At 31.6% G+C, this 11,400-nt stretch overlaps 1 pseudogene; it reads left to right on the plus strand.

Moving 5' to 3' along the window:
• Positions 1 to 11,024: 11,024 nt before the first annotated feature.
• On the plus strand, positions 11,025 to 11,148 carry LOC129750236 (U4 spliceosomal RNA; annotated as a pseudogene).
• Positions 11,149 to 11,400: the final 252 nt, after the last annotated feature.

An 11,400-nucleotide genomic window follows, 5' to 3' on the forward strand; every position in this document is an offset into this window, starting at 1 on the left:
AGTAATCTACGGAGTATCCAAAATCCTAAATCGAGCCAAATTTTTAATTTCGTATCATAAGCTGCCGTTTATCGTATTTAATCCTGAAAAGGTTCCTCCTGCAATGTAGTTCAAGGTAAGAAAAAATTTGAAATTGATTTTCTAGCTAAATGTAAATAATTTAAAAAAGGGTAGATCTTACCAATCATAGGTTTAAACTTCTTCCGGAAACCGTTTGATCATCGCTTGAATATCTGCTCCTGAACGTCTTCCGGAATGGCAGTAGAAGTTCCCTCGTTTTGATAATATTTTAGGAATTATCGAGCTCTATCTAGCTTTTTATATTTTTTTTTGAATTGTCACAAAAAAATAATAGCCGAGTAAAAGAACTCGAGTCCTGCCCTCCACACCAAATCACTAACGATTTTCTGAAAAACATTCTGACTAAAACAACTCAGATGTTTCTTTCAAATTATATATTTTCACATAGGCTCAATTATGACTTATTTATTTTTTTCGGGATGATTAAGCCACTGAAGCTTAAAATCCCTTGAGAAATTTTTTTTTCTATGAGCCAGGCGGAATTATCATTTCTAATCAATAATGCTTCGATGGATGCAAACGTAACACAGTAGGCTATGGTTTTTTCGCACATCCCCCGCATACGCGTGTGTAAAGCCTGACTACAAATTCGCGGGGCACTCTTTTGCTTGGAGAATTTTCGTTAAAGCCTAATTTTTCACATAATGCTAAGAAGTTAGTTTTATCTAACTAACTGGCTTTAATAGCACAACAATCAGAAGAATCAGAATGGGGATAGGCTGATTAGGATTGGCTGATAAATCAGCCCAGTTTGAGGAAATACGCTTGATCACATGGCATAAACAAATTTCGATAAAATATTAAGTCCAAAAAACTTAAAAGTTCAATCAAGGTTTTGATGTGTACAGAATATCTAAACAGAAACGCTTTTTAATTGTTTTTCTAATTTAGTTGAAATCAGAAATTAAACAAATTGAAACGTTTAGCAAAGTTATAAGCAATAAGATATCTTAGGAATAGACGGGTTTTTAATGCCCACATCAGGCAGATTAAATGCCTCTGTTAAGAAAAAACATTGCCCATATAAATTTTTTACTCTTTACCATTGAAACATTAAACCTACGCTCGGACTACAATCTTACAGACAAAATGGAAGAACTTAATACTGACTTAATAAAAGTATGTTATGTATGTAATAAATAAACCCATGAAATATGGCCACATGGCATCCCTAAATGTGTTTAAATTCCAAACGAATAAGTGATTTCTGAAATTTCTCTAACATTTCAGCCTTGACGTATGTTTAACATCAATTTGTACCATTTTCAATTAAACTCAACGAAGAATTGCGGGTGCTCTACGCGAAATATTTGACTTTTAAGCAACAAAGTCTGAGGGAAAATCCTAAGAGTTTCTGGAGCTTCGTTAACGAAAAAAAGAAAGAATCTGGGCTCCCATCGAAAATGCACCTTAATAACCAAATAGCCGATTCTGCCTTTGCTCAATGTGAGCTTTTTGCTGAGCATTTTTCTAGTGTCTTTGTTGAATCTTACATCGGACATGCGCAACTAGAAAAAGTGCTTGAAACTGTTCCTTCTGGAGTCGTTAACATGACGCTACCCGTTTACACTGAAAATGACATCTGCACTGCAATCGCCAAAATGAAATCCTCTGCATCACCGGGCCCGGATGGAATACCAACTCAGGTGCTTAAAAGATGTGCAAACAATTTATGCAGACCACTGACCTGACTTACTTAATCAATCTATCTCTGTCGACTGCCTGTTGCCCGACCCTTTGGAAAAAATCAGTCATGTTTCCCGCATTCAAAAAAGGAAACAAGCAGGATATAACGAACTACAGGGGAGTAACTTCGTTATGTGCAGGATCAAAACTCCTTGAAATTCTTGTATCGAAGGACTTAATGTACAGAGCAAAGACCTACATATCAGTAGACCAGCATGGGTTTTTCCCCGGAAGATCTATTAGCACAAATCTGACGCACTTTATATCTTTTTCTCTTAAATGCATCGAAAAAGGTTATCAAATCGATACCATTTACACCGATTTGAAAGCAGCCTTTGACCGCGTCAACCACAAGATTTTGCTAGCTAAGCTAGACAAATTAGGTGTAGCAGACGTTATAGTAAAGTGGATGAAATCATACCTAACCGGTAGAAGAGTATCAGTGAAAATTGGGTCTCATGAATCTAAGGAATTCCAGAACAACTCAGGTGTCCCACAGGGGAGCAACCTTGGTCCGCTTCTTTTCTCTATTTCTTTCAACGATATCCTGTTAGCACTTCCCGAAGAGTGTCGGCTGGCATATGCTGATGACCTAAAAATTTATTGCAAGATAAAAACGAGCACCGACTGTCAGGACTTACAACGATATATTAACAAATTCAGCGATTGGTGTAACATGAACTGCCTAGCTATCAGTATTCCAAAATGTGCTATCATTTCCTTCAGCCGCAAGACTAATACCATTAGCTGGCCCTACAACATATGCGAGTCACCCATTGAACGCTGCACGTCTTTCAAGGATTTAGGAGTTATTCTGGACGATAAACTCACATTTCGTGAACATTATTCGACCATCATTGCGAAAGCCAATAGAAACCTCGGCTTCATCACAAGAATTTCTAAGCAATTTCGTGACCCCTACTGTTTGCGATCCCTCTACTGTTCGTTAGTCCGTTCTATTCTGGAAACGGCCTCTGTCGTTTGGAGTCCAAATTCCAAGTTTTGGTCTAATAGAATCGAAGCCGTCCAACGCAGATTTATTAAATACGCTTTAAGATTTCTGCCATGGAATAACCCGTACGATCTCCCCGAGTATCATCAGAGATGCCAATTGCTTGGCATGGAAATCCTTCAGGAACGCCGTATAATAGCACGAGTCGTATTTGTGAAGAAAATTCTGGATTGCGAAGCCGATTGCCTCGCTTTGCTCCGACGAATAAACATCAACGTCAGTCCACGGATATTAAGAGGCCGAGAGTTCATCCGTATTGATTTCCAACGAACGAATTATGGTCAAGGCGAACCGCTTCGAATGATGTGCAGAATCTTTAATTGGTTTTATGAAGATTATGATTTTGACACATCCACTGCTGCATATAAATCAAAAATTAGAAAATCTGTAAGATTACGAGAACTTATCTCTTTGATGAATAGTCTGATTTTTTGAATTGTTTAAACTATTTTCAATTGCTGTCATGGAGACATTAATGTCAGATGATTAAACTACAAAATAAAAAAAAAATACAGAGGGTCATTGACTAAATTTTTGGGACAGGATCGCGAAAAATTCAGGACAGTCCTTGTGGGAGACCCAAAAACAGCTGGAAATAAACTTTTCGTCCAAAATTTATATGGTAAATCGTTCATGGAGTCCTAGAGGATCTAATGGTAAGCTTATTCTTTCGAAATTTCACTATTTATGAAATGAAGATTAATGATTCGATGATGGTAGGGCGATCAGGGAAGTGACAAAAAAATTTCTCACTGGCTTATGTTGCTGACTCATAAACAGGCCTAACTTCATTTCTGCAAGGTAAAAAAGCCTCTCCCTGTTAAAATAAACAAAATACGGTGGTCAAATTGTGCGTAAAATATTGAAAATATTTTGAAATATTACCTAATGGACAACAAAAAGAACTCTTTAGCGGCCTCCTGACAGGTTTCCAGCAAAAAACTTTTCGTTGACAAGTCTCGCCTGGATGTTCCGGAGTTTAACATGGGGAAAAAATGAAAAATTTGATGTCTAGCGCTTGAGATGGTTGACTATCTCAGATCTGTGAAAGCTACGAATCAGTCCGGATTAAATACATAACTATTGACACAATAAATGGCTAAATATACAATGAGGGCTGCCTCCAAATTTGACCTTTTTCCCTGAATAACACTCCTACAAAGTTGATACTCTGTTTTGGTTGGATTTGGAAAAGTGCAATAACTCGAAAACAGAGATGGAGTGATAATAAGTCAAATATGTCATGTGTGGTTGCTAAATTTGCCACAACTTTCGAGATGTTTTGAAAGCCAAGCTTTAGGAAACAGGAAAAATAATCAAAAGGCTTAGATTTGGAAAATTCTTCATTGGACGCTATTTCAAAAACCACTAAACAGAATGTCCCAAAAATTTGCAGATACCTATAAACATTTTATTACTAGGCAGCTTCACTGAAAATTTCCATCCATGCATTTGAAAATTGTTAACAAAACGAAGTGTTGTATTTCTCTAGAATACACTCTTTGTTTGCATCAATCTCACGAATTATCACAGAAAGAAGTATCACTTTTTATAATTTATCAAGTTAAGGTGACATTGGGTGACAACAGTTAGCGATTAGCGTATTAAGCTTGAAGTGATAACTTTTTCAGCCCATTCAGCGTATTAAATCGGTGGTCGCAAAAATTTATTGAGGTAGCTGTTTAATTAGCGGCTTTAAATTTTTGGCAAGCGATGCCTAAAACTGGACCTACCTATGTTTTACTAATTCTTAAAAAAATGTCATGTCAAGTCATCCGAGTGAAAAATTACAATAAGTCAAATTTGGAAGGGTATGCGTTGTTAAATATCACGCATCCTCATTGTTTTATGAACGATAAATGCTGTATATTTTGAGTTTAATATTTGCCTTGATAGAACCACTCAAAATATCTTTAAAATAGAAATAGTATAGTAATAGAAATAGTATGAATTAATATCGAATGATTTTGCTTAAATATTAGTACTTACCGAAGTACTATGGCCAGGTATGGCTGCCCTATCGCACCTGCAATCATCGTTAGCTCAAAATTCCTTGTCTGTGTTTTCGATTCTGCAAACATTGGCGTGAAGCCACAACATATGGATGATTAAAAAGCCAAAAAAAAAAACACCCAGAAACCGAAACTGGTTTTCCGGGTGCAACATTGGAAAACGTATTTTGACCTCGCCTCATCCTTACCACCATAATCGACCCGCAGCACAAAAGTGCACCGAAAATTGAGAACGCAATGTTGAATAGTTTTTATCGTGTTTACGATCTTAAATGCATCTTACTTATCGTTTACCGGATTTTAATGAGACTTTTTTTCTCCTCCCTGGTCTGCCTGTCTGCTTGCATCGCCTGCAAAACGCCACGGTCGCCAATTGTCGTCCAGCTTCAACTGTTTTTTTTTTTTTGGAAGGAAGAGAGCAGGGGAAAGTAAACAAATCCAAAATAAATCGGTACAACACCGGGCAAACAAACAGATCTTTTTCGCATAGATACCTCTACCTGTCTGAACAAAAAATGCAATTTTTCGGTTCTGCTCGCGCTTTTCGTGTTGAAAGATGTCTCTATAAGGCCGCAGACTGCAGCAACAGTGAAAAAAAAACATTGCACCCAAAATGCAACGCAATTCTCCTTCGTTGGCTCGTTGGCTGCATGGCTTAAAAGACTGCCAGAGTTGCAATTCATTGCGGGGGCTCGTTTAGGCCTTTTTTGAATGTTATCTCGCGAAATGAATGGACTCGATCCGATGCACTTGATTTAGGGGCTGTTTGAATTTGGTGTGTGTTTTGTTGAGTATTTTTTGTTAGTTTTTTTTTCACAACAGATTTGGTGATACACGATTTCGTTTGCCCAAACGCATCGTGTCATCTCCTGGCTGCAGCATGCATGCAATGTTTCGTGAGTGCATATGGACCATGTAAGGTTAAATGGAAGGATTTGTTTGTCTGCTAATAGCATTTGACTTTGCGGGATATATCTCAATAGACTTTTGCATTTAAAGGTAATGGAAAATTGGTCTTTTAGAATAACGAATGAGTTTTTTTTTATTTTCATATCAAGAAAGCTAAAATGGCCCCTTATTCAGAAATGATCAGATAACACTGCAATAAATTTTTAAGCTCAATTGATGAGAATTTTGACATAAAATTACGAGCTGGTACAGCAGGTATGAATTGCATATTAATTTCGATGCAAGAAAGATAACTGAACTGTATTCGAATTGACAAGCATGAATTTACGAGTTTTTTTTTTGGCACAAGGTCTAAAAACCTACCTGTAAAAGTTTAGAAAATAAGAAAAAAAGCCAAAACTTACAAAATAGCAAAAATTACAAAAATGACAAAAATTACAAAAATGAAAAAAAAATAAAAAATTGACAAAAATGACAAAAATAACAAAAATCAAAAAAATACAAAATCGACAAAAATGACAAAAATGACAAAAATGACAAAAATGACAAAAATGACAAAAATGGCAAAAATGACAAAAATGACAAAAATGACAAAAATGACAAAAATGACAAAAATGACAAAAATGACAAAAATGACAAAAATGACAAAAATGACAAAAATGACAAAAATGACAAAAATGACAAAAATGACAAAAATGACAAAAATGACAAAAATGACAAAAATGACAAAAATGACAAAAATGACAAAAATGACAAAAATGACAAAAATGACAAAAATGACAAAAATGACAAAAATGACAAAAATGACAAAAATGACAAAAATGACAAAAATGACAAAAATGACAAAAATGACAAAAATGACATAAATGACAAAAATGACAAAAATGACAAAAATGACAAAAATGACAAAAATGACAAAAATGACAAAAATGACAAAAATGACAAAAATGACAAAAATGACAAAAATGACAAAAATGACAAAAATGACAAAAATGACAAAAATGACAAAAATGACAAAAATGACAAAAATGACAAAAATGACAAAAATGACAAAAATGACAAAAATGACAAAAATGACAAAAATGACAAAAATGACAAAAATGACAAAAATGACAAAAATGACAAAAATGACAAAAATGACAAAAATGACAAAAATGACAAAAATGACAAAAATGACAAAAATGACAAAAATGACAAAAATGACAAAAATGACAAAAATGACAAAAATGACAAAAATGACAAAAATGACAAAAATGACAAAAATGACAAAAATGACAAAAATGACAAAAATGACAAAAATGACAAAAATGACAAAAATGACAAAAATGACAAAAATGACAAAAATGACAAAAATGACAAAAATGACAAAAATGACAAAAATGACAAAAATGACAAAAATGACAAAAATGACAAAAATGACAAAAATGACAAAAATGACAAAAATGACAAAAATGACAAAAATGACAAAAATGACAAAAATGACAAAAATGACAAAAATGACAAAAATGACAACAATGACAAAAATGACAAAAATGACAAAAATGACAAAAATGACAAAAATGACAAAAATGACAAAAATGACAAAAATGACAAAAATGACAAAAATGACAAAAATGACAAAAATGACAAAAATGACAAAAATGACAAAAATGACAAAAATGACAAAAATGACAAAAATGACAAAATGACAAAAATGACAAAAATGACAAAAATGACAAAAATGACAAAAATGACAAAAATGACAAAAATGACAAAAATGACAAAAATGACAAAAATGACAAAAATGACAAAAATGACAAAAATGACAAAAATGACAAAAATGACAAAAATGACAAAAATGACAAAAATGACAAAAATGACAAAAATGACAAAAATGACAAAAATGACAAAAATGACAAAAATGATAAAAATGACAAAAATGACAAAAATGACAAAAATGACAAAAATGACAAAAATGACAAAAATGACAAAAATGACAAAAATGACAAAAATGACAAAAATGACAAAAATGACAAAAATGACAAAAATGACAAAAATGATAAAAATGATAAAAATGACAAAAATGACAAAAATGACAAAAATGACAAAAATGACAAAAATGACAAAAATGACAAAAATGACAAAAATGACAAAAATGACAAAAATGACAAAAATGACAAAAATGACAAAAATGACAAAAATGACAAAAATGACAAAATGACAAAAATGACAAAAATGACAAAATGACAAAAATGACAAAAATGACAAAAATGACAAAAATGACAAAAATGACAAAAATGACAAAAATGACAAAATGACAAAAATGACAAAAATGACAAAAATGACAAAAATGACAAAATGACAAAAATGACAAAAATGACAAAATGACAAAAATGACAAAAATGACAAAAATGACAAAAATGACAAAAATGACAAAAATGACAAAAATGACAAAAATGACAAAAATGACAAAAATGACAAAAATGACAAAAATGACAAAATGACAAAAATGACAAAAATGACAAAAATGACAAAAATGACAAAAATGACAAAAATGACAAAAATGACAAAAATGACAAAAATGACAAAAATGACAAAAATGACAAAAATGACAAAAATGACAAAAATGACAAAAATGACAAAAATGACAAAAATGACAAAAATGACAAAAATGACAAAAATGACAAAAATGACAAAAATGACAAAAATGACAAAAATGACAAAAATGACAAAAATGACAAAAATGACAAAAATGACAAAAATGACAAAAATGACAAAAATGACAAAAATGACAAAAATGACAAAAATGACAAAAATGACAAAAATGACAAAAATGACAAAAATGACAAAAATGACAAAAATGACAAAAATGACAAAAATGACAAAAATGACAAAAATGACAAAAATGACAAAAATGACAAAAATGACAAAAATGACAAAAATGACAAAAATGACAAAAATGACAAAAATGACAAAAATGACAAAATGACAAAAATGACAAAAATGACAAAAATGACAAAAATGACAAAAATGACAAAAATGACAAAAATGACAAAAATGACAAAAATGACAAAAATGACAAAAATGACAAAAATGACAAAAATGACAAAAATGACAAAAATGACAAAAATGACAAAAATGACAAAAATGACAAAAATGACAAAAATGACAAAAATGACAAAAATGACAAAAATGACAAAAATGACAAAAATGACAAAAATGACAAAAATGACAAAAATGACAAAAATGACAAAAATGACAAAAATGACAAAAATGACAAAAATGACAAAAATGACAAAAATGACAAAAATGACAAAAATGACAAAAATGACAAAAATGACAAAAATGCCAAAAATGACAAAAATGACAAAAATGACAAAAATGACAAAAATGACAAAAATGACAAAAATGACAAAAATGACAAAAATGACAAAAATGACAAAAATGACAAAAATGACAAAAATGACAAAAATGACAAAAATGACAAAAATGACAAAAATGACAAAAATGACAAAAATGACAAAAATGACAAAAATGACAAAAATGACAAAAATGACAAAAATGACAAAAATGACAAAAATGACAAAAATGACAAAAATGACAAAAATGACAAAAATGACAAAAATGACAAAAATGACAAAAATGACAAAAATGACAAAAATGACAAAAATGACAAAAATGACAAAAATGACAAAAATGACAAAAATGACAAAAATGACAAAAATCACAAAAATGACAAAAATGACAAAAATTACAAAAATGACAAAAATGACAAAAATAACAAAAATAACAAAAATGACAAAAATGACAAAAATAACAAAAATGACAAAAATGACAAAAATGACATAAATGACAAAAATGACAAAAATGACAAAAATGACAAAAATGACAAAAATGACAAAAACCACAAAAACCACAAAAACGATAAAAATGACGAAAAATGACAAAAATGACAAAAATGATAAAAATTACAAAAATGACAAAAATGACAAAAATGACAAAAATGACAAAAATGACAAAAATAACAAAAATGACAAAAATGACGGAAATAATAAAATTTAAAGAAATATCCAAAAAATTATAAACATACGAAAAAAGCAACAAATTCATAAAATTTTTTGCTGTTCAGTTAGAATATACAGTATTTTTGAATTTTTCGGAATAATAACTTTCTAATCTCAATTTTTTCCATAGTTTGTACTGTTGGCATCGATTTTTTTAATTATATCTCAGTCACATGGGTCGAGCCTAGGATTGTTCGATCTTCTGTAGAAAATCGATTCCCAAGATCGATTCAGCTGAATGGTTCCAGGATCGATCCACCTAAAAAATCGAAGCAAAAGGATCGATCTTTGCTAGATCGATCTATTAATTTTTTTTGTGAGAGGTGCTGCCTGAGGGTTGCTTTATGCCGGAGTAAATAGTTGAAAACGACAGAAAAGCTCTTACATTTGATACATACAAGTCAAGCATTCCAGATTTCCCGATTTTATCCGGGCTTGTCCGGATTTTCAGAGAAATAACGGAAAAAGCCTGGCTCAGCCCGGCTGCCGGAGATTGAGGAAAATAGACTGAATTTTTCTGGGTTTATTCTCATTATTAGAGAAATCTAGACCAAAATCTAAAATTTTTCTACAGAATTCATGGTTTTTTTACCTAATTACAATATTCTTTGAGCCTTGTTTTAGAATTGTTAAATAAAATTTCAATCTCGCTAATGTGCTTCGGTAACAAATAATTTATAATATGCTTATATTTCATCTTTTCTCTTGATTTTTTATGAGAAATAAATGACTGGTTTTAGTCAATAGATTTGAAAACTAATGCATAGTTTTTACCACGATTTTGGGTGTTCAGCTATCATCTGGAAGGCTCAAGTTCAATCCATCAGGCAACAAATTTTTCAAGTATTATTTTCACTTAGCGTAGAGGTAATTTTAGAATATTAACTTTAGGAATGTAAAAATTCAAATGTAAATATAAAATTAACGCTTTATTTTTCTAGAAATACTTTTATTGTGGTCTCTTGTGAATATCTTTCTACCGAGCTTCGACTATGAAACTTTAAAGTTTCGATAAGAACTGAAATCTTGAGTTGAGTAAAATGTAATAGTTGCCTAATTCAAGGCTGATTAGGCTTTCAAGTCACCATTCTATGAAATTCTAGATTACTTGAGCATTCGATAACAGTTTAGGTTTTCCTCAAGAGTATGAAGGTAAAAAACGCTTTCTATTAAGTCGGTCTCAATTATATTAGCGGCATGGTAGCACCGATAATGAAAACCAGTCATTTGGATGGTACAGGTAACCAAATCTTGCAAAACTGTGGAATAAATTGAAATAAAAGCTTTGCGCAGTGGCGATATCGTAACCAATGAGGTTCTGCCGAGGTGCGATTATTTCTAGTTGAAATAGAAAAAATACTTCGAAAGATCGAAAGATCGGATCGAAAATAAACCGATTTAATCGATTTTTCCAAGGCTAAAGAATCGATCCAAAAAATCGGAAATTGAAGATCAAAAGATCGATCTCGCAAAGATCGATCCGAGATCGACCAATCCTAGTCGAGCCATATGTTTAGGCACATTACATTTCAATAAATTTGTGATGATAAAGTTTCGTTTCCAGCCTAAAAACTGTAATTTTATGTTAATGTGAAACAAAGCAGTAGGAACTCTCTATTGAATACTTCAGCTGACGGCCATCAACAAGGAAAATCAA

The sequence above is a fragment of the Uranotaenia lowii genome, chromosome 2 (assembly GCF_029784155.1).
Source record: "Uranotaenia lowii strain MFRU-FL chromosome 2, ASM2978415v1, whole genome shotgun sequence".
NCBI lineage: Eukaryota > Metazoa > Arthropoda > Insecta > Diptera > Culicidae > Uranotaenia > Uranotaenia lowii.